The sequence below is a fragment of the Aethalodelphis obliquidens genome, unplaced genomic scaffold, assembly GCF_003676395.1.
Source record: "Aethalodelphis obliquidens isolate GAN/ISIS:26980383/991018 unplaced genomic scaffold, ASM367639v1 scaffold66, whole genome shotgun sequence".
NCBI classification, from domain to species: Eukaryota; Metazoa; Chordata; class Mammalia; order Artiodactyla; family Delphinidae; genus Aethalodelphis; species Aethalodelphis obliquidens.
The window spans coordinates 6,877,487-6,903,052 of NW_020838010.1; the positions used below are offsets into that span (position 1 = coordinate 6,877,487).

At 37.5% G+C, this 25,566-nt stretch overlaps 1 long non-coding RNA gene across 1 annotated transcript; it reads right to left on the bottom strand.

The window, feature by feature from the left end:
* Positions 1-1,268: 1,268 nt before the first annotated feature.
* Positions 1,269-11,254, bottom strand: LOC113610998 (uncharacterized). Its single transcript, XR_003429319.1, has 3 exons — positions 11,245-11,254; positions 3,699-3,702; positions 1,269-1,486 (listed from the first exon to the last, which is right to left on the bottom strand). It is a non-coding gene; the product is annotated as an uncharacterized LOC113610998 (long non-coding RNA).
* Positions 11,255-25,566: the final 14,312 nt, after the last annotated feature.

Here is a 25,566-nt window from a genome sequence, read left to right on the forward strand (position 1 = left end):
CAGGGGGATTCTTAACCACTGTACCACCAGTGGAAGTCTCTCAATACATTTTCATTAGTTGTTTGGCTTCAGAATATTTTCCATGCATTACTTGAAGATTAGACCAGTTTTGTAACTTTGTGAGTTTACTTTTTTAAAGTACTTATGATAAAAAGGTTATTTTTTACTTGTATGTCAGCAGAGCTTTATTGTTTTTCACTGGACTGATTGCCCTTCATAAAAATGAATTTCCTGCTTTAAGAGAACTGGTTCTTTATAATCATCTGCTTAAAAGCTCTGAATCCACTAATAATTTTAAGTGGTAGGTCTGCCTACTCACCTACTTTCTCACTTTTTTTGATAGCTGCTTTTCAGGTTGGGTTAGACAATGTTTCTTAAATGACTTTAGGGGCTTCTCATCAAGCCCCTATTTTCTATTTTTATGGCCTGTGCCTTTGATTGCTGTATTGGTGCTGATACGATCATAGGCATCTATCCAGATCTTCATTTCACAGACACTTCCTGAGCATCCATTTTGCACTCAAGGCTGCAGATACGAAAGCAAGCAAGACACAGAGTTCCCTGCCATCAAGTTTATGGAAGGAGAGCCAAAGAAACCAGAAACCAAAAAACAACAACAACAAAACCCCACAGTAACTCACTACACACTTGTCAGAATGGCCAAAATCCAGGACACTGACAACAACAACAAATGATGGCAAGGATGCTGAGCAACAGGCACTCTCATTCTTTGCTGGTAGGAATGCAAAATGGTACAGCCACTTTGGAAGATAGTTTGGTGATTTCTTACAAAACTAAACATACTCTTACCATATGATCCAGCAATCATGCTCCTTGGTTATTTACCCAAAGGAGTTTAAAATTTATGTGCACACAAAAACCTGCACACAAATATTTACCGCAGCTTTATTCATAATTGCAAAAACTTGGAAGCAATCAAGATGTCCCTCAGTAGGTGAATGGATAAATAAACTGTGGTACATCCAGACAATGGTATATTACTCTACTAAAAAGAAATCAAGCCATGAAAAGGCTTGGAGGAGCCTTGAGTTCTTATTACTAAGTAAAAGAAGCCAATCTGAAAAGGCAATATAAGTGATGATTCCAACTACATGACATTCTGGAAAAGGCAAAACTATGGAGACAGCAAAAACTTCAGTGGTTTCCAGGGGTTGAAGTGAGGGGGAGGGATGACTAGGCAGAACACAGAGGAATTTTAGGGCAGTGAAAATACTCTGTATGATATTATAATCATGGATACATGTCATTATACATTTGCCCAAACCCATAGACTATACAACACTAAGAATGAACCCTAATGTAAACTGTGGACTTTGGGTGATTATGATGTGTCAATGTAGGCTCATCACTTGTAACAAACGTACCACTCTGGTGCGGGATGCTGATAATGGGAGAGGCTATACATGTGTGGGGGCAGGAGGTATATGGAAAATCTCTGTACCTTCCTCTTAGTTTTGCTGTGAACCTAAAAATGCTCTAAAAAAATTAAGTCTTTAAAAATTAAATTATATAAACTTACAGTTAAATAATTTATAATATAAGCAAAATTAATAAACAAAATGGTTACTATAGTGTGTGAGCTTTCCTTGGGCTACTGGCAGAAATGTGAATTGATAGAATCTTTTTTGGAGGCAGTGTGGCTGAGATTACTACTTGTCCCCTAATATTCATTCTCCTCTCCTTCAGTGTAATGAAACCCCCATGTTTTAGCTGGGCACATGGGCATACAAAATGAAGGCTACCATGACAACATTAAGTTCTTGCCTAAGAGGTATAAACAGAAGTGTTATCTCCAATCTCTGTCATGCCTTTAAAGAAAACAGACCATTTCTCCCCTTTCCCTTTCCCCCTTTCTCCACTCTGCTTCTTAGAATGTGGTCCTGGTAGTGAGCCATCTTTGATTAAGCAGATGAGGAAAACACCCTAGGCATGGCAGAACAAGTTTGGAATAGCCCAGGGCCTTGACCTCATGAAGTAAAGCTTCATGCAGCCCTGGATTAGCTACCTCCAGATAGTTATGTGAGAGCAAAATAAACCACTTTCTTATTTAAGAAGAGCCTGTAACCTAAATAGAGGCATATTTAGCACTGTGTATAAAAGTCCTTTTCTTTGGCTGCACCACGTGGCTTGCAGGATCTTAGTTCCCCGACCAGGGATTGAACCCAGGCCCACGGCAATGGAAGTGCTGCGTCCTAACCACTGGACCCCCAGGGAATTCCCTAAAAATCCTTTAAAAGTTCATAATCTTTTAAGCCCAAATTTCCAGGTAATCAAAGTATGCGCTTATACAGTCCAACCCCTCATTTTCTACGTAGGCTTTGAGTCAGCTACATTTAAGCTGTGTAGCACTTCCTTGGCTAAAATCTCCAACCAGATACCTGGGGGGGAAAAATCATACTGAACCACCCCACTTGCAAATATTATAACCACAAATGCTGAAGTAGAAACTTTTCACAGTGACAAAACACAATGTGATAAAACTCCAACATCCCCTTTGAGGCCTTCAAAGTCCTTACTGTGCTAAATAAGTGCTAGAGAACTCTCTCTGGACACCTGGAGATTCTGCTAATATGAGCTGCTCTCAGGTACCACAGCACTTTTCCCACCACCGTGAGCTGCTGCCACAGTTTTCTGAATGATGTTCTGATGGTGCACTCACATAATTTTAATCCTATGCTGCTTCACCTTTTCCAGATGTTGATAGTTCATCTACATGCTTTGGTTATTATCAAAATGCCCTGGAGTTCAAGTTTCCTCTCAATGAATCAGTACTAATTCCACCAATAATGTACACTGTTCTTCCTGCAAAAGTGCTAGATAAAGGAGATGGCTGATTCCATAGTTAGAGAGTAATCACTGCTGGATGAGCAAAGTCAAACATACCTAGAGAAAAGAGAACTACTTGTAGTAGAATCACACCTATAGAAGCATGGCTTTGTCTTCCTTTGACTGAGCATCAGTGGGAAAGTTAGAATGACTCATACCTCCTACCCTCTAACCCTGTTTCATTCTACTTCCTATCCTCCAACCCTACTTCATTCCTTAGAAGTGGGCAGGATGCTCTTCAGAAATTCCTAGGTCCTCCTGATTCTCTTGATACTTACTATCAAAAGACAATGAGATACATGCATAAATTTATACAGACACAAAACATACTTGGCTTCCACTGTCTATCACCATGGCTTATATACAGATGAGAAAACAAGCCAGAGAAGTTAAGTGATTTTCCCATAATCTCCTTTCATTCTAGCTTACGTTTTAAGTACTGCCACTGTGATCATTTTTCAGCTTTGCAAAGACTTGACTGTTTTTTCCAAATCCATCTGGCAGACTTTGCTTTCTTCCCTTTTTTATTCAATCTAGATTAGTTTCCATACCCCCAAACTAAAGCTGTCCCTCTGCCTGTTTATCATAACTTCCTAACAAAATCCCAAGCTTGAATGAATCCAACTTTCAGGTTTTCTCTGTGCCTATACCGGAGAAGGTAGGTGCTGAAGGAATAAGTCCCACAATAGATTAGTTCCATGATAAAGTTATAATATTCAAATTCACATGAACCCACAGTACTACTCAGAAACATTACATGTCTCTGTTCAGCTTTATTCCATTCTTGACAATAATTACAAACTTCTTCCAGTATCTCCAATCCTCTCATCTCCTCTCCCCAATCTCAGCACATGACTTTGTCTCTTTAAAAACAAAATTGAATAAGGACCTACTGTATAGCACAGGGAACTCTTCTCAATACTCTGTAATGACCTATATGGGAAAAGAATCTAAAAAAGAGTGGATATATGTATAACTTATTCACTTTGCTGTACAGCAGAAACTAACACAACATTGTAAATCAACTATACTAAAAATTAAAAAATAAATAAAAACAAAATTGAAGCTATCAGATGGAAATTCCCTCATCTTCTTGATTCCACATTTTCCCCACACCCTCTCTTCCTTCCCTACTGCTATAATAAAGGAGTATATTTCCTATTAAGGTAAAACTCCTCATGTGTGTTTTGGACTCCAACCCTGATCAATTATCAGAAATCTTACCATTTAATTTTTTCTTCTCATATATTTTCAACATACATGAGATGTATGTATACATACATACGTAAATATCAGGTGGATATATCTATTAGCATTTAAATATGCTCATTTCTCCCCAAACTTAAAAAAAAACTATCTTGTCCGTATATTTGTCTCCAGCTACTGCCCCAATACTCCCATATTCTTCACAGCCAAATTTCTAGGAAGAGTTGTCTATACTTTCTATTTTCACACCTCCCACTCACTCTTCACCACTCCATTCCCTTCTAGCTTCTTCCTTCATCCCACCACCAATCCATGACTCTCCTGAAACATGTCCCACTAAAATAACTAATGGCCTCCATGTTACTGAATCCAATCAATATTTTTTATCCCAATCTTAAAGTGGCATTCACCTGTTTACCACCATCCTTCTTGAAACACTGTTCCCTTGGTTTTTCTCACACCAGCTTCCCAGTTTTCCTTCTACCTCTCTGGCCACACTTTTCATTTCATTTTTAGGTTCACCCTTTACTTATCCTAATATTAAATGAAGTTCTTTGAAGCCCTCATCTCTTTTGACTCTATGTTCTCCCTATGTAATTTTATCCACTCCCACAGCTTCCATTACTATCTATATGCCAATGACTTTCAAACATATATCTCTCACTCAAGCTACTGTTCTGAGCTCCAGACCTGTATATCTAATTGTTCTCTCAAATTTTTCACTTAGAAGCCTCAAACACACCTCAAATGCAAAATATCAAACACCAAAATCATGATCTTCCATCTGAAAATGGGTATTTAGAGAAGGAGATCTGTGACGCGTGTGGGTATGAAATGATGGTTGAAGATAAATGACAGAAAGGAATCTAGGATGATTCCTGTTTCTGGTTTAGGACACTGCTTGGGAATTTATGCTACCATTTGGTACTGGAAATAGAGGAAAGGAAAATGATGATAAATTGCATTAATGTTTTGAATATTTATAATCCCTGTGTATTCATGTTCTTTGAAACAGAGAAAACTGAATTACAACATCCATCTGTGTTTTGAAATCATGTATTGAAGGATCATCTGGCTATTTTAAGAAAATCTGCATAAATGGAATTTATCACTGTTCTAGGGAAGATATACTTTCTTCTCCATGCCTTTCTTTGATAAGTACAGGTTTGTTATTTACACAGCTTAAAAATAGTATTAGTCACTGATGTTGTGCAAATGAATGAAAGCATATGGCAGGACACCAAGTCTCCTGACTTCCATTCCAGTGCTCTTCCCACTCTACCACAACTACCCATACCAGATATTTAATATATTATAATTATTATAATAAGGGCCTATGCATATACATTATTATCTCTGTTTTATTCAAGAAGAAAGTGAAGCTCTGAGAGATTAGTTATCACATGCAAGTTAAAAAGCTAGGACTTGGTGGCATCAGAATTCAGTTCCAGGTCTTCCTGGCTCCCAAATCTGAGCTCTCTCTCCAATTTCACACTGTCTGCTAAATACATGAACTCTCCTAGGAGTATGTGCATTTGAAAATCCTCACAACCTCCCCACTGGCAAAGAAAAACAAAACAAGCAAAGTAATCATTTTAGTGGTAAAATCTCAGGAAAAGTGAATGTGACAAGCCAATGAAGATGATACTTGTGGGCAGGCCTGTCAACTGCTTCCCAAATCATATCATGTAGGCACCTGCCTACCTACTCTGTGACTCCACGTTATCCATCTCCCCAGTATAAGTCTTGATCCCACAGAGAGAATGGAAGACATAATTCCAAATCTTCTTAGTACTGCCCCATGAGACTCTTGGAGCAGCATGGAATAATGGAAAGAGCCCAGACACTGCAGCCACACAGATCTAAAGAAGACACTTCAGCTCTCTGCACTTAAATTTTCTTATCTATAAAATGAAGGCAGTAATACTTGGGGCTTAGGAAATAATTAAATGGGATAGTGCAGTGGTCCCTAACCTTTTTGGCACCAGGGACCGGTTTCCTGGAAGACAATTTTTCCATGGACTGGGTGGGGGGGTGGCGGGAGGGGGGGATGTTTTGGGGATGATTCAAGTGCATTACATTTATTGTGCACTTTATTTCTATTATTATTACATTGTAATATATAATGAAATAATTATACAACTCACCATAATGCTGATAGGAGGCGGAGCTCAGGCAGTAACGCAAGCTATGGGGAGCAGCTGTAAATACAGATGAAGCTTTGCTCACTCACCCACTGCTCACCTCCTGCTGTGCGGCCCGGTTCCTAACAGGCCGCAGACCGGTACTGGTCCATGGCCCAGAGGTTGGAGAGCCCTGCGATAGTTCACATAAAATGTCTGCAGCATAGTGGCCATAATAACCCAATTGTTATTAGCTGCCTTCAGCTTCTCCCATATCCAGGAGTCACCTCCTATTAATTCTTTGAAGACACTCTGAAAAATACATCAAAAGGAACCAGCAACCTACCCCACCCCCACTCCTCCAAGTTGCAGAAAAATACAGGTGATATTTCTCCGATTTTCAAAAAAATATCCTGAAAGCAGCTTTTCACTTACAGGTAAGATCTTAGCATTAAAAAAAAATAAGAAGAATCCAATAGTTGTTCTGTCTCTCCTTTGTTTAATCCTATTGTTTAAATAATCATTTTTAACATTTCTACTGCCTTTCACAACATTAGGCAGAGTCAGGACATCTGGCTTACTTTACAGATGAAGAAATAAAGATGGAGAGCGGGTAGGATGTCCATCCTAAGGTCACAAGACCATATGGAAAAGATCTAGAACTAAAACCCAGATCTCTTAGTCCTTAGTTTATTACTTAATAATAATAAATCTATGCAGTTAAGTCTTGAACGCTCTAAAAATTCTATACATTAATAAAATTTTAACCAAAAACAGCTGATAAATGCCCTATATTCATGTTCTGGTTTTATATATCTTTTTACATATTGAAGAAAGAAAGCTAACCTGGAAGCATCCAAAATGAGTGCAATGTATAAAAGTGATGGTCAGATTTAAATCTTAACTATGGATTCTTTCAAAGGAAAACAAGCATCAAATGTATAAAATGTTAGTTCATTTCAGAGCAAAAGCAGTGAAAATTGTCATTTTTATTTTAATAATCTACTATATATGTAACCATAATATTCAAATAAATGAAAACACCATATATACAGGTATGCATGTTCCATAAATTAAATCAAAATATCATATAAAGGTAAATTAAATCATTCATTTTAGAGGAGCTCTATGGTTATTTCTGAGCTTAAGAGAGAAAAGTTATGGCAAAGTGTAAGATTCTCACTTATAGAAAAAAAATCACATAGAAAACAATCTCAGAAAACCTCTTAACTCTAAAATGCAACTATTCTTACCATTTCTAAAGGACCAGGTTTGCTTATAAGAGGTATGATTTGTATAGAAAATAAAGGCTAATAAGAAAACAACAATAAAAATTAAAATCATAGTGTTATTTATACTGATTAACCAGCACCTATTAATTAGCTTCATGCAAAAAATTACATTATTTCCCCAAATTAATATTATGTCAAGTCAAACAATTTTTGCCACAAAAGAGATTTATGAACCCATTTTAAAAGAGGTGAAGAAAGTGAAACAAATAATTATTCAAAACAATTTACCTCTAATCCCCTCTCTCCCTCCCCCAAATTTAAGTTCCAGACTTACTATAAGTAAATAATGTGTCCAGTTATAATCAAATTCTTCTGCAATATCACTGAAATCTGCTCATTGAACAGCTTCTTAACTTAATGGATTTTATATGACCTTAGAACTGCAGTCTTTATGTAGGAGGAGCTCTGCTTTATCCACCAAATGTACTGTCATGAGAAAATGTGCATTCAAAGCAGTTCAGCATTCAAGGTTACGTTTGTCAAAAGACTCAGAGGAAATCATGAAGTTCATCTGAGTGATTTTCTTTCCCTTTTAATTAGTTCCTGATACAGCATTTCAGTATGCTAATGTTATTTTACTATGTGACTCACCACACTGGGAATTAAAAGATAATCCAAAGGTAAGTATGTGTATGCTAGGACTATGCCAGGACTATAAACTCACTGTGTTGAGTTTCAAATATCTTTAAGGAGGAAGAGAGTCATAAGTAGACAAGGAATCCAGAAACCTGGGTTCAACTCTAGGCTCTCCTTCCCACAATCAACTAGGTGACCTTGGGCGATTTCCTCAACTTCTTTGGGCCTCAGTTTCAAAAAATTTATTGAATGTAACCTCAGAAGTCATCTAGTCTAACTTTCAATTCCAAGCAAAAATTGCCTCTGTATTTTCCCTAAGAAATGGTCAGTTTCTCATATGTAAAATTAGCATTAGAACTAGATGATGGCTAAGGTTTCCCTGATTTCTAAAATCCTCAGTGTTATAATTAAAATTCATTAAGTGTCATGTATATTTTCTCCCATTGAAAGTTTATCAAATAGTTCTTTACATAACCAAACAAGATTTTATTTCAGCCCAGATAAAATTAAATTAAGAAACTCAGATCAACACCAAATCATCCCTCATCTTTCAAGTCTCCACAGAGTTTTTAATCCACCCCTGATTTTATCTCCATGACCAGGAACAATGCAAAACTATAAGAAGCCAGGATACTTTTGATGCTTTTCTAAAGTAGATGAAGTGACATCATTGATTTATTCTGAAATAGGGATGAATTGAGACTGGATCTCAGTCTATATACCATCTAATATTCCAATGGATAAAAAGTATCGTCCTTGCTTTGGAACACAGGTTCAGAGTTGATAGCTTCTCTCAAATACCAAAGATATATTTTACACTAAATATATGAATAAACAAAGAAAAAGCAAAGAGTCTGAATGAAGAGGGGATCATGGATTACAGTCTTCACTCCATTACTAACTTTATGTTTTACCTAAGATATTTTTTTCTTTCTGTGTTCTTTCGCATAGTTAATGCTTCCCCCTAAATTGAAGTTGGAAAGTGGAAAGAAACTGAGAATTGTTTAGGGAGTTTGGTATCTGCTTTTCAGATGTCAGCTAGTTTGCCTCTTTCACAGTCATTTTTGTCAGAAATTACTTATCAGGCCTACGTGAGGAATTTTATAATCAGAATTTGCTGACATGATGGTAAGAAAAAGGAGACCTAGATTCAAAATCTTCTTTCCTTTCCCTGTGACTACAGTTCCAATTAACTCATTTACTTTCTTCTATTTAAAAAAAGAAAAAACAAAAAACAACTCTCCAGGAAGTTTTCTTCAAGTTTCCTATTTCCCCCAAATTTTCTGGCCCTTGCAAATATTTTATTATACTATACTTTATAGTAGTATAATGGAGAGGTACAATTCAAAGAAATAAAAGTATAATAATACCTTGGAATAATACAGCACATTTATTTGTAGACATGTGAACCATAAATTAAATACAGTCATCCCGTGGTACCCACAGGAGATTAGTTCCAGGATCCCCACACGGATACCAAAATCCATGGATGCTCAAGTCCCTTATATAAAATGGTGTAGTATAGTTGGTCCTCCTTATCTGTGGATGCAGAACACACAGATATGGGGGGCTGACTGTAAAGTTAATAAAATGCTGTTGGAAACAATAATGCACCATGCCTCAGATGTTAAAGTTGATTAGATTTGAACTTCTACATTGATTTGATAGCTTAATCAGTGAAAGCATAGGCTTAGCTTTGCTCCTTGGTGTGAAGAGAAAGAAACTAAAAAGACAACTCATTTTAATATACTAAAAGTCCTATTTGATGGCTTTCTAGTGACATCATTAGAAGTTGCCAGTGAAACCTGTATGCTTATACCTTAGCACTCATTACTCTGACACAGATACAAGGCATGTTGCAACTCCTAAGAGAGAATTTGGGAGTAAGCCTGATTGGTGTAGAGAAAGGAGGTGGGATAAGACTAGTTGGAATGGTTCCCCCATAGCTGGAAGCTGGTCTACACCAAAAAAAGTGTATAAACCCACGTTTGATGCAGGCCAGGGTCATGTTCCTTCATTTCACCCAAGGGACATGAAATGAAGAGGTACATCAAAGCCTCAGAGTGGGGAAGTTCCTAAGGACAATTGGGGTCAAGTCATTCTTCTGAGAGAATAAGGCAAGATGATACAAATGATTCTGTAAGCAGTCAACTGTCAGTCCCTGGAAAGGGGCCAGCAGAAATTAGGCAAAAGATTCAGGTCTGGATCCCAATTTCAACAGAGACACAGAAAAAGAATTGAGCTTCCAGATTGGAACCAAAGTCCAATTAAACAGCCAGTAGCAGATGGTGGGGTAAGAGATAAATGCTAAAGCCTGATGCTTACAAAGTTTCCCAGGGGCCCAAATCAATTCCAGAGGCATAGCATACACTAGGTTATTTCCAGACTTCTACCTGCTAAAAGAAAATGGTTCTCATTGGGCCAGGGGTATATCAGAACTGAGACTTCTTAGGCTGACACCATGAAGTGAAGCTAGATGGGCGTAGAGTAGACAAGTACTATCTCTGAGCTCTTTAGCAGGAACATATATAAGTTTCAGTAGGTTAAATAACTTCCAGAAGTCAAAAATTCAAGAGAAATAAAACCTAGGTAGACCTGACACATAGTCCAGTGCTCTTCCTACAGAGCTACTGCTGGGATTCTTCCTGATACCTCAGCCGCTAAAATAGCTTACTGGCAGGGATCACAATATCTCTTTCATCGTGTAAAGCTCAGTAACTCCCACTCTGTGGACCATCAAAACAAGAAATGGGTATTCCTGAACTGCTGTTCAAGTGAGGCAATCAACAAAGGCATTATTTAATGCCCCAAAGTGTTATTTCCTTTGTAATGCTAAAAAGACATCAAATTAGCATGAACAAGAAAATTAAAGATTTGAAAAATAAAGATTTAAAAAGTAAATAAAATAACCATTCTAGTTTATATATGCGCACACACACACACACACAGACACCCCATTCTTAAAAAAAATTCTCTGAATCTGAGAACAGTTTTTAAACTTTCAGGCAAATGTTAAACTTCTTAGGTTCTGTGGGGATTTTTTTAAAATAATAACACCCCGGAAAACTGACTTGAAAAGTTATTTGGTATAGTTGACATGTATACAGAAAAGCAGTGTCCTATAAAGAACATGGTCTGTAAGACAAAGCGCATCTAGACTGCCTGTGTTCCCCCAAATCTAGTTTTTAATACTCTGAAACCAGCTAATTTATGAACTCTGAGTTCCCCTACAGACTACCACAGATTCAACAGCAGGATACCAGAGCTGAGATTCTCAGGAAATCCAAATGAGCTGGGAAATACAGTCAGCAACATCATGATCTAGTCCCCAGATTAACACTAAACACATTTAAACACAGACACACAGACTGCCAAAAGTCAGCAGTGCCAGTCTCTGCTTTCTATCCTCTCACATTCATTTAACGGTTCACAGAGCAATGATGTGTCAAGCACCTTGCTAGATGCTGGGGGTACAAATGTGAGCTAGATAGTATCTCATGTAGCTCACATTCTAGTTAGAGGGATAGAAACTAGAAACTATTGATAATTATAGTACTGTGTGATAAGAACAGTATACTATGATAGAATCATTGGCAGCTAAGGGAGCTCAGAGGAAAGAACAACTCATTCTATGTGCATTGTGGTAAAAAAGGTGAGCATCTTCAGGAAGAGATGGCTTGGGTGGGGGGAACTGCTGCTACTGATATATTTGGTCCTTTGTCCCCAGTTCCTGGCACAAAGCTCCTAAAACCCTTGGAATTTCCTGAGTTAATGGAGTGTCTTTTGTTATTCGTAATGGGCTCCTTTCAGCAAACTTGAGTTTATGCTAATGAGGTGATGATTGGTGAGCCTCCGCCTAGCTCAGGATGAGGGCTGGTTGCCAGAGAAACCAACCTTGAGATTAGAGGTTGGAACTATCAACCCCACCCCCTGAGCTCCTGGAAGGTGAGAGGGGCTGAAAGTTGAGTTTCAATCACTAAAGATTTAATCAATTATGCCTTACTAATGAGACTTCCATAAAAACCCCTAAACAACTGGGTGTGGAGAGCTTCCAGGTTGGTGAGCACATTAAGGTACTAGGAAGTTGACATGCCTGGAGAGAGAATAAAAACTCCATGAGCTGTGGTACCCTCATCCCCACCAATACCTTGCCCTATACATTTCTCCCATTTGGCTGCTCTTATAATAAACCATTAATAGCAAGTAAAGTGTTTCCCCAAGTTCCTTGAGTCATTCTAGTGAACTGTCAAACCTGAAATGAGTCGTTAGGACTTCCTAAATTTATAGCTAGTTGGTCAGAAGTGCTGGGACTTTCGACTGGCATCTGAAGTGGGGACAGACTTGATGGACTGACCTCTTAACCTGTGGGGTCTTTGCTAACTACAGATAGTGTCAGAATTGAATTGAATGGTAGGATACCCAGTTGGTATTAGAAAATCTGAGACTGAATAATTGGTTGATGTCAGAAAACACCACAGAAGAGTCAACTGTCTTTTTAACCATTTCTTTATGACTCATACAACCCCCCTATTAGGAAAGGCCTAGGTCTTTCAGGAAGCTTATCAAGATAAAGTTGTCTGATAAACTGTGGCAGAGACCCTAATTGTTTCCCAGTATCCATTCTCCTATTCTTCCTGTTAGTAACAGAACCTTTAGCTGTGTACATGGCCTCCCAGCCAGAGACTATATTTTCCAGACTCCTTTGCAGTTAGGTATGAAGATATGATAGAAATTTAGACAACGATATGCAAGCAGCAGCAATGTGTGCAACCTTTGGATCATGTTTTGACAAAAAAAAAAAAACTCTTGTCCTCTTCTGTCTCTCTCCTCACTCAACCAGTAGGCTATAGCACAGACATGATAATGGGAGCCAAACTTTGACCACATAGACAAAGTCACCATACTAGGAGATAGCAAAGCAACAGGCAGAAGGACCCTGGGCCTTGGATGACCTCCTGCAGCAGTGCTGCCTGCCCACCTTTGGTCTGTTGCTTGAGCCATAATATTTTGAGGTGTCTTGATTATAGCAATTTTCTCTGTACTCTAAATAACATAGAAATAAATCTTCATAAAAGTGCAATTGAGGGCTTCCCTGGTGGCGCAGTGGTTAAGAGTCCGCCTGCCGATGCAGGGGACGCAGGTTTGTGCTCCGGTCCGGGAAGATCCCACATGCTGCGGAGCGGCTGGGCCCGTGAGCCATGGCCGCTGAGCCTGTGCATCCGAAGCCTGTGCTCCACGACGGGAGAGGCCACAGCAGTGAGAGGCCCGCGTACCGCAAAAAAAAAAAAAAAAGTGCAATTGAGCTCATAGCAGCACTAGTTACAATAGCCAAGACATGGAAGCAAGCCAAGTGCCCATCAACAAATGCTTAGCTTAAGAAGGTGTGGTATATATAGAATATTACTCAGCCATAAAAAAGAATGAAATATTGCCATTTGCAGAAACATGGATGGACCTAGAGAATATTATGCTTAGTGAAATAAGTCAGAGAAAAGACAAATATTATATGAAATCACTATACGTGGAATCTAGAAAATAATGCAAATGAATCCATGTACAAAACAGAAACAGACTCACAGACGTAGAAAATAAATTTATGGTTACCAAAGGGGAGAGGGAGGGAGGGAGGGACAAATTCGGGGTATGGGATTAACAGATACAAACTACTATACATAAAATAGATAAGCAACAAGGATTTACTGTATAGCACAGGGAATTATAGCCATTATCTTGTAATAACCTATAATGAGATATAATTTGCAAAAAAAAAAATTAAAAAGGAATCACTATGTGGTACACCTGAAACTAACACAATACTGTAAATCAACTATACTTCAATATTTTTAAAGATGCAATTGATATTACTTAATGTGTTACTCTTCCCAAAGGCATTTGCACATGGAATCCAAAAGTCAAAGAATGTATAAACTCCAAAGAAAAATATGCTAATGGTAATTCAGATGTAGTGATAGGCCAGAGGTTTCTGGCTTTGGTTATATTTTGTTTTTAGCTCCCTTTAAATCTCAGCATGCCAACAATTGCCTACTCTGTCACTCTTTTAAGTTCAGCCCTGACTCTAAGCTTTCACATGTCAGTTTTTCCCCTTAGTATGTGATTTCCTTAAGAGCAGGAAGTGTGCCTTACTTGCCTCTATAAATCCAGTTCCTAGAGTATAGCAGATGTTCAATAAATATGGATTGAATGCTTCTAGTGAAGGTAACCAAAACAGCCATATTTTCTCCCTTTTAAAAAAAATTTCTCCACACATAGCTTTATTCTAATAATGCAAACAACTAAGTGACAAAAATAATAATGACAGAATAGGCTGATGATGTTGGTTTAAACTGCTTGTCAGGCAGTGTGTTTAATGATTACCCATGTTCTTTAGTCCTCACAATAACTCCATGATGTAGATACTACTATTGACATTCCCATTTTATAGAAAAGATAACTAAGGCTCAGAGAAGTTTAAAAGCTTTCCCAAGGTCTCACATTTAGGAAATGGTTGAAATAGGGATTTAAACCCAGGATTGCTCAGCTGCAATGTAGTCTGCCATATTATCTTCCAGAAATGACCTGGCAATGTGTAGGGTGGTGAGGGGAAAAATTAGCCTGGGTTTAAGAATGAGGTACAGATAATTAAGCCAATCTAAAGTTCATGTTGTGAGTTGCCAAATCAATATAAATTATATGATGCTTGTAAGAAACTTTTGTTAGTTTTCTGATCAAGGAATACTTTCACCTTGAAAATCTGTACATGGGGATATTTTTAATCTGGTCGTGAACCTTGGCACAGTTCCCTAAAAACTGAAGAAAATTGCCCCGGAATGATCATAAGAGGAACTGCTATTTTATATAAATGTTTCAGACGACACTGGAAGAAAACAGCATAGACATGAAATAGACTTCACAAGATCAGTTTGAACATATTATCTGCTATCAAGCATTTTATTCATCAATTATATTTCTAAGTTTGCTATTGTTTAAGAATATTCAAAGATATATAAAAGTAGAAATAGTATAATGAAACTGCATGTACCCATTATCTAGATTCAACAATTATCAAGATAAAATTTTTATTAATCATATCATGAAAACTGATATTCCTACTTTCAAAGGTAAGAAAGCATCATGCTCACAGATACTGCTTAAATGCTGAAACAAATTTAAAAATCCTAGTCTGACACCCTCTTTTTACAGCCAAGTAAACCAAAGCCCTGAATGCAGCGATGACCTAATCAAGGCCATTTAGTTAGTAACAGCCTATATAAGAATCAGTTTCCACTATATCACACTGCTATTTAGTATTAAATACTCCTTAGTTTATTTGAATCCTTTGAAAATAATTGATGAAATGTGGTAAAAGCCTTTTTTTCCATAAATTCATTAAAACAGACTAGGCTATTCTCCAGATGAGTCTGTTCTGCCAAATTTTTCTGAGAATACAAGTTACAACTCTCCCACTTATCCCCTTTAACATCTAAATGTATTATAAAATAAACAGTTTTCAATCAAAAGAGTTCAGAGAAACAATCATATAGAATTTTACCATAACATCATGATCTTTCCCTATTTGTCTTGATAATGCTGAGACAGGAACAAACATATAATGAACTTGTTAATTAACTACTAACAGGAAACCAGAGTATACACATGTGTGTCCTTGTATTGAGCCTTAATAAAATTAGGAAGTTAAGTCCCAGCTGGAGGCCAGACAGCCAGCAGAAAATTCCTAACAGCCAGGGCCCAGCATAATTTTAGGAAAAATAAAGATCAACAATACACATTAATTTTCTCAAGTTGTCATTCTAATAGTGGCATACGGGTTTTAAAATGCTTAAACAGTTCCTAAACTGGGTTTCAAAACCATCTCATCTATTAATCTTTGCATTTAATTTAGAAGAAAAACACAGATTTTATGGATCATATTTATTGCATATTAACATTTGACTTCAAAGCGGCTGTACCACCTGAAAAGAGAACAGCTGGATACTTTACACTAATATTTGTGAACTATATTTTAGATTGGCAGCATATCTTTAAAGAAATGTTTTATTTTTTTCCTAAGACTATGACCTACTTTCTCCCTAGGTTACCGTCATTCATTCATTCATTCAGTCAGTCATTTATTTGACAAACATTGAGTTTTGTGCTAGGTAAGCGGGATACAGCAATGAATGAACAAATTCCTGCCCTCACTGAACTTACATTCCAGCGGTGGAGATAGATCATAAACAAACAAGCAAACAAAAAAATATGTTAGGTAATGATAAATGCCATAAAAAAAAGAGGCAGGGTAAGAGGCTAAATAGTAATGGGTGGAGTGAGGAAACAAGGCTATTTTAAAAAGGATGATCAGGAAGGCCTCTCTGAAGAAGGATCTGAATAAAAGGATGGAGGGAGTCATGAAGATAACTGTAGAGAGTGTTTCAGGCAAATGGAATAGCAAGTGCAATGGCCCTGATGAGGGACTGTGTAGGTTGTGACAAGGAAGCCTGTGTTGCCAGAGCAAAGTAAGCAAGGAAGAAAGTAAGAAGAGGAAAGGTCAGAGAGGTAGACAGAGGGGGCAGTTTGTGTGGTGCCTTCCAGGCCATTTTAGACTTTGGCTTTTGTTCTGAGTGAGATGGGGAGCCATTGGAAGGTTTTGATTGGGGAGTATATGAAATTAGTTATAGCTTAGAGATAACTCCAGCTGCTGAGTAGACAATAAACTGGAAAAGGAAACAGTTTTCTATCCGAGAAAGTTTTGTAATTTTCTAGCCAAGAGATGATGGCAGCCTGCATTATGATGGTGGGGAGTGCCGTATTCTGAATATATTTTGAAGGTAGGGCTGATGTGATTTTCTAAAGGATTAGACGTAGGGTATGTGAGAGAGAGGGTAATCTAAAATGACAACAAGGATTCTAATCTAAGCAACTAGGTAAATGGTGATGCCGTTTATTGAAAGGAGGCACAGTGGGGGAGGAGCAGGCTTGGTGTGGGAATAAAGAATTCAATTTTGGACATGATAAGTGTGAGATGCTCATTAAACTTACAAGTGAAGATACAGAGTAGACAGTTGGATACACAAATCTGGAGCGTAGCAGAGAGCTCAGTACTAGAGATAAAATTTGAGAGTTCATGATATATACATGGTCCTTAAAGCTCTGAGACTGAGAATGAGATTGTCCGGTGACCATTTGGATTGTGTAGCAGGTTGAGGCATGGGTCATTCTAAAACTAGAAAATTAGGAACTCTAGAGAATTACCACACCGTTAAAAAAAAGATGAACATTTGCTGATTGGAACAATTATCAAACATCACTAGATAAACTAAATGGTGTTCATTGGTTTTAATCTTTCTGTCCTTTATTCTCAACTACAAAAGTATATTATCTCACATGGTAACATGTCAGAACTAATTCAGTCATCTTTCTTTTAACTTCTATTTTAAATAGTCAAAGTTTCAGCAATATTAACTCTACAGTGCTAATCACTAAGTTTCTAAAAGCCACACAGTCTTTTATTCACTTTATAAGACTCGTTCTTACAAAGCTCTTTTCTAGAACTTTTCCTTGCCTGGCTGGTGGCATTACTGCATTAAAATATGAAACTTCTTTACTTTTAAACCCCTCATTTCCTTTCTTTTCTATTCAAGTTTGAAGACCAATTAAAAATTTTTGTGCTCATGTGACAACTAAGGGACAATAAATGAAAATTTCCCTGAAGAGAAAGTTGTTCAAAGACTCATAATTTCAGGACCCAAAAGACACCTTTAAAAAAAATCCTCCAAACTCATCAAATTGTACACATTAAATATGTACAGTTCTTTGCATATCAATTATACCTCACTAAGCTGTTAAAAATAATTTTTAAAAAAATCTTCCTTCATTCTGTGTCACCAAATTGTTGCACTGATTTTCTGTTACTACTAGTTTCAATTGATCTTTCTGGTAGATTCCCCATTAATCCTTGTGTGCTGTGTTTAAATGTTGAGAGCAAAGTTACATACCATTTTCCTTGGTTCTGAGCTGCTCTCTAGCATATATATGTGACACACATTTAGAAGAAGACACAGAATAGCTAAGAGAAATGCAGATATACATACTAAATTAATCATAAAAGTTTCAGATCTTAGTATAGTGTCTAAGAACATTAAATCTGGAGTCATATTGCCTGGGTTTGAATCTCAGCACCATTATTTACTAGTTGTGTGACCCTAGAGAATGTACTAAACATCTTCATGCCTCACTTTCCTCATCTTTAAAAGGGCTTACTTCACAGGATTGCAGTGAGAATTAAATGAATATGTGTAAAGCATCTACTATGTGCCTGGTGCACAGTAAGCCTATGTGTGAATTAGGTGATAGAAGATTTTAATCAGAAGATTGGGCAGGGGTTGAATAAAATAGAGCACCATCTGTCCATTTACTTGTCAAGATTTACCCCCTTGCCACCTACTGGGGTTACAAGTCCCAATTTGGCATAACGCCTCTGTGATAAACTCTCAAAGCAGGAATTATTTCCTCTAAAGCACGCATTGATATTCACATAAAGTACTCAAGAGGTCTGTATGGGAAAGAAGCAGGTAAGTGTTAATCTTTCACATTTGCACAGTATGACTAATTCTTATCTTGAGTATTTTGCAAAGTACAAAGACTAGGACTGCTACATTTTAGTGATCTGTAAGGAATGAAGGTATGAATACATGGATGCATGTATGAACGAAACAAAAAATCCTAGAAGAGGGAGGATAAACATAATGAGAAAATATCAAAAGGGAAGGAGATGGGAAAGCAAGAATTGCTAAGCCATCAAAGACCTCATTCCCATACTTGGCAACTATGCCTAAGCCTCCTGCATTTTTTTTCAAGTAAGAGGAACAATTTTCTGTAAATGCTTAACAGAAATCCTTAAAGTTCCATTATTGGTACAAAAGAGGCCCCTCCTTTGGAGAAAATGCAGCAGAGTGTCTCAGGATATAATATCCACAGATAATTATAAGTTCTCAAACATTAAATAGCAATGACCAGATTCCTTCCGTAGTTTATCAGTTCCATATGCCAGAGTGGGCTGCAGAATCTCAGAGACCCAGAAGATAGAATAAAGGATTGTAAGGAAGCCAGTGTAGAAAAGCAGTTATCACTTCCACTTCTTCCTAAAGCTTGGAAAACCTAAATTAGGGGAAAGGCATAAAAATATATTTTCTTCCCTCAAGAAGCTCACAGTCTAGTCTAGGCAGGTAGACAGGGGCAAAGACAAATATGATGCAGTCTACTAAATACTATGATAGAGAGAAGCATTTTTTCCATGTGGGTCTATGGAAATCCAGGCTATGGGTTTCAGCGAGGGGATGATGTCTAAGTGGAGTTTTAAATGATAAACAGGTCTCACTATCTTCTCTTTGGAGTATTGAAAGTATTTCCTATCTTCCCTCTGGCCCACCCTCTCTGGCCGCACAAGAAAAATATGAAGGAGGACTTGAGTTGTCCAGGGAGGGAGAACTTGAGATGGGTCCAGCAAACATAGTTTTTATTTAGGACAAGGTAGCTTGACTGTGTGTAAATTTGGACTATCTTCTTTTTCCTTCATTTAATGTATCAGTGACATTAGCCTTCCACATTACCATGAGTCTTTGAGAATGCCACACTGTTTGACAATTGTCATTTGCTATGTCATCCAAATACTTAATGACACAGACAGACTCTAATTCCAAGCTACATAGATGCTGCTTACTATGGACTCCTTAGAAAAAAATTAAACAGCTGTGAACATTCTTTTTCATAAGCTTTGGTAGGATTTGTTGTGGCCAATATATGCCACATTTAATTTCTTAACTATCATCTATGATATTTAATATGAGTCAAATTCCCATGATATCAACTGATATCAACCTTTTTTTAAAATTTCCAAGCATGGTAAATTAGTATCTCTCCCTTCTCCTCCTCACCCCTTATTCTAGAAGAGTCCCAAAAGACAAAGGTCATCTCTAAAGTCGTAAGAAATATCTTCTGTATGAATCTCCCTCTGCCATGGTACCCTTCCTGTGTCCCTCGATCTTAAAGAACATGCTCTTCTGAGTCATCTCTCTCTCATATGCCTGTCACACTTCTATGGACCAACAGATTCTTATCCCTCACAGACATACACATACCCATGGCACCTCACCAGACAAATAACCATCAAAATAGAGACAGATTTAGTGATGTGTATTAAGAGCACTAGACTGTGAATTAGGGGACCTGAGTTTTGGCCATAATTCTACCACTGCTACATTGGATGCAAATTTCATTTTCTCAGGACCTCAATTTCTTCAACAGTAAAATAAGCTTGATGACCTACAAAGTCATATCCAGCTCTAATTAGTCTCCAAAAATACTTTAAAATAAAATTTGTTTTATTAAAAATACATTTATTTTACACAAGTTTATTATAAATTTTAAGAAAATTAAGACTTACCTTTCCAAATGTGTGAGACCCAGCCACTTCTTGTGAACTGTCTCTACAAGGCCTGTGTAAGAAGAGTAATATGGGTTAAAAGCAAATGAACTTATATGAAAAAACATATTAAATGTGGTAACCTCGATGATATCTGTGGAAAGGAAATTATTCAAATAAATACTGTTTGCTTTTACAAAATGTTTAAGGTAACAGAACTTGTGTGGACTGGCACAGTTCACATTATTTTCCCTCCTTTATTCCCTCCTTATATGAAGAATGGGTAATATTTATACTAATCATCACCAGTGAAATAATTATTACTGATACCATAAAGAAACATACTGAGATATTACTCACACTATCATTATGTTTTGAAATGAGAGGAAACTACTAAAGATTGTAACTTGTTTACAGAAGATTTTTTTTTAAATATCACTTAACCAATACTTTAAATGCAAATCATGCCAGCACACTCCAACATTATATAAAGACAACATGATTCCAAAAGAGCTAGTGTACCAAATGTAGTACTACAGAAGAATCCTTAGGGTCGCTAGGTCTTGCTGCTACATTCAAACCATCATAGACAAGTGAGACTTTCTCCTATTTATAAACCTCTTTAGAGAGAAGATTCCACTACTTTCCTCAGAATCCATTTCCAGTGTTTCACAATCAAGATTCCTCCTTAAGGGTCTAACAAAAATCTCCCTTGCCCTTTCTTAAGTTTATTTAATCATCTAAGAATAAAGAGACTATTGACTACCCTCTGCATCTGAGTCATTGATATTTTAAGACAATTATTAAATTATCCCTCAGGCTTTTCTTCTTTGGGTTGATGAATACTGTTCTTTCAACATTCCCCTGAGAGCACACATCTCTTATGTCCCGTGACCTATTTTCTGTTTTTCTAGGTAAATGCTTTGCTTCAGAATTCTGGTAAGGCCTGCCTAGATTTGAGCTTCTCATTTTATGTTTTACACTCTAAAACCCTTTAGAATGTATTGAGAATTTACACGGGGTCTATAGTATCTGCTCATTACCTAAGATTTTATCTGCCAGAATAATATTAAGCAATCACCCAGATTATCCAAAATATAGCTGTATAACCACAGTGCAAAAAAATATAAATTAAAAAAATGTAAAAGTCCTAATTCAAGCTCACAAAATAAGAGCAGCGTGGTTTTAGCTTTGTGGTATCCTGTCCAGAAGCCAAGAAATTATTTGTGGTATTTCTCAGGAAACAAATGTTTAAACTCTTGGGAGAAAGCCAGAAATCTGGAGTGGGTGATGCAGTTCTTGGCTCCCTAATTCTTATGTCACCAGAGAAATATTTTGGCTGAGCACTCGATACTTGTCCTCATTTCCAGACCACTTCATTTTGTGAAGTTAGATTCTCTGGAGAACTACATAGTGCAGGCCAAGGTGCATTTTTATGTTCTAATAGCCATATGCTATATATCTGAAATTTGAGCTTTTGGAATGTATGAAGGTATTGCCAATGTAAAAGCTGTCTTCCCGAATATTACACAATAGCACAAGAACTAATGCCTCTCTAAGGCTTCTGTTTTCTATTGATGAATCAGACTCTCAACAAGAGAAAGTAATGGTGCCCTTTGGATTTAACCCTGACGTGGTATACAAATCGGACCAACTCTACACATAGGCAGAATAAGTGTCACCTTTCTAGTGAGATTTGAGGGGCCCTAAAAGATCAGTCTGGTTCAGTACCTGACTTGCTCTCTTTGGTTCTCAAACATCTCCTTCTCAATAAGACCAACACTAGGTCCACTCTATTTAGAACTGCAACCTGTTCCAATCACACACACGCACACGCACACACATGCACAGAACATCTACTATTTCTATATTTCAAAGCATGCATTTCCTTCTAATATACAATATAATCTAGTGAATTAATTAATTTTTCATTTATCGCCTGTCTCTCTCCTCTAGACTGTAGGCTATATGCAGCAGGTATTTTTGTCTGTTTTGTTCACTGATGATGCCCAAGTACCTAAAACTAGTACCTGACACACATTAAGTGCTCAATAAATATGCTCTAAATGAATGAAGGAGTTGACTAATCCCTGAGGGATAGCTAGTATACAGACTGGCATTATGACATACTCTACTTTGATATACTATTGACCGCATCAATGATCAGTTAAATCATTAAGTTGAAAACAGAAATAGCAAGTATTATTCAACCAATTGCAAAATATTATTGAATGTTACTTTCGTTTATTTATTTCAAAACATTTATTCAGTGCTTACAAGTTGCACTTCATCATTTATATAGATATATATATTCATATACACAACCACATATGTATTTTCTATAAACACTAAGACAAGGGCACACATGGAAGAAGCAAAAGGAGTAAAGGAGAATAGAAGAAAGAAAGTGAAAATAAAATGGAGACAACCATGGGCTGATTTGAGAACTGAGAGGATAGTAAGTGGTTTTGGAGTAGTTGAAGAGAGTATTAAAATGGTCAGGGAAAAATCTAGAGGTGATATTAGAACGTAATCAGGAAATATCTCACCTGGATCTCTCATGAAACTTAACTTAGATCAGGTAGGATAGGTCAGCCTCACTCCATATAAACCTCATTCATTTTTTCCTGCTCTTGGGATCCCTACCTATTAAAAATCAATTTCCCTTCTCCCAAGGTGCTACATATCCCTGGTTTCATTAAACTACTGTAGTTCATTTACTCACACTCAAAAAAAAGAAAAAAAAAAACCAAACTTATTTGTTTACCTTAGTTAACAAAATAGGAATGATGTATTAGACTTGCCTTTTCATGTGACTATAAGCATGCACATTCTCTGGAAATGAGTCTGAAACCAAATGGGGAAGTTGCCCCAATGGGCGGCCTGAGTGAGCCAGAGCCCGCGAATCAGTGGCTCCTTTAACCCCGTCCTGTCCGAGCGAAGAACAGACGCCCTCTGGGGGCCTACACACAGAGGCGGGGTCAAATCCAAAGCTGAGCCCCTGGGAGCTGTGAGAACAAAGAAGAGAAAGGGAAATCTCTCCCAGCAGCCTCAGAAGCAGCGGATTAAACCTCCACAACCAACTTGATGTACCCTGCATCTGTGGAATACCTGAATAGACAACGAATCATCCCAAATTAAAGAGGTGGACTTTGAGAGCAAGATTTATGATATTTTTCCCTTTTCCTCTTTTTGTGAGTGTGTATGTGTATGCTTCCGTGTGAGATTTTGTCTGTATAGCTTGGCTTCCACCATTTGTACTAGGGATCTATCGTCTGTTTTTTTTAATTTTTTTTCTTTTTTTTCCTCTTAATAATTTTTTTATTTTAATAACTTTATTGTATTTTATCTTACTTTATTTTATTTTACTTTATCTCCTTTCTTTTTTCCTTCCTTCCCTCCTTTGTTCCTTCCTTCCTCCCTCGCTCCCTCCCTCCTTTCTTTCTTTCTTTCTCTCTTTCTGCTTCTACTAATTCTTTCTTTCTGCTTTTTCTCCCTTTTATTCTGAGCCGTGTGGATGAAAGGCTCTTGGTGCAGCAGCCAGGAGTCAGTGCTGTGCCTCTGAGGAGGGAGAGCCAACTTCAGAACACTGGCCCACAAGAGACCTCCCAGCTCCACATAATATCGAACGGCGAAAATCTCCCAGAGATCTCCATCTCAACACCAGCACCCAGCTTCACTCAATGACCAGCAAGCTACAGTGCTGGATGCCCTATGCCAAACAACTAGCAAGACAGGAACACAACCCCACCCATTAGCAGAGAGGCTGCCTAAAATCATAATAAGTCCAAAGACACTCCAAAACACACCACCAGACGTGGACCTGCCCACCAGAAAGACAAGATCCAGCCTCATCCACCAAAACACAGGCACTAGTCCCCTCCACCAGGAAGCCTACACAACCCACTGAACCAACCTTAGCCACTGGGGACAGACACCTAGAATAAAGGGAACTACGAACCTGCAGCCTGCAAAGAGGAGACCCCAAACACAGTAAGGTAAGCAAAATGAGAAGACAGAAAAACACACAGCAGATGAAGGAGCAAGATAAAAACCCACCAGACCTAACAAATGAAGAGGAAATAAGCAGTCTACCTGAAAAAGAATTCAGAATAATGATAGTAAAGATGATCCAGAATCTTGGAAATAGAATAGAGAAAATGCAAGAAACATTTAACAAGGACCTAGAAGAACTAAAGATGAAACAAACAATGATGAACAACACAATAAATGAAATTAAAAATACTATAGATGGGATCAATAGCAGAATAACTGAGGCAGAAGAACGGATAAGTGACCTGCAGGATAAAATAGTGGAAATAACCACTGAAGAGCAGAATAAAGAAAAAAGAATGAAAAGAACTGAGGACAGTCTCAGAGACCTCTGGGACAACATTAAATGCACCAACATTCGAATTATAGGGGTTCCAGAAGAAGAAGAGAAAAAGAAAGGGACTGAGAAAATATTTGAAGAGATTATAGTTGAAAACTTCCCTAATATGGGAGAGGAAATACTTAATCAAGCCCAGGAAGCACATAGAGTCCCATACAGGATAAATCCAAGGAGAAATATGCCAAGACACATATTAATCAAACTGTCAAAAATGAAATACAGAGAAAACATATTAAAAGCAGCAAGGGAAAAACAACAAATAACACACAAGGGAATCCCCATAAGGTTAACAGCTGATCTTTCAGCAGAAACTCTGCAAGCCAGAAGAGACTGGCAGGACATATTTAAAGTGATGAAGGAGAAAAACCTGCAACCAAGATTACTCTACCCAGCAAGGATCTCATTCAGATTTGTTTGAGAAATTAAAACCTTTACAGACAAGCAAAAGCTGAGAGAGTTCAGCACGACCAAACCAGCTTTACAACAACTGCTAAAGGAACTTCTCTAGGCAAGAAACACAAGAGAAGGAAAAGACCTACAATAATGAACCCAAAACAATTAAGAAAATGGGAATAGGAACATACATATGGATAATTACCTTAAATGTAAATGGACTAAATGCTCCCACCGAAAGACACAGATTGGCTGAATGGATACAAAAACAAGACCCATATATTTGCTCTCTAAAAAAGAACCACTTCAGACCTAGAG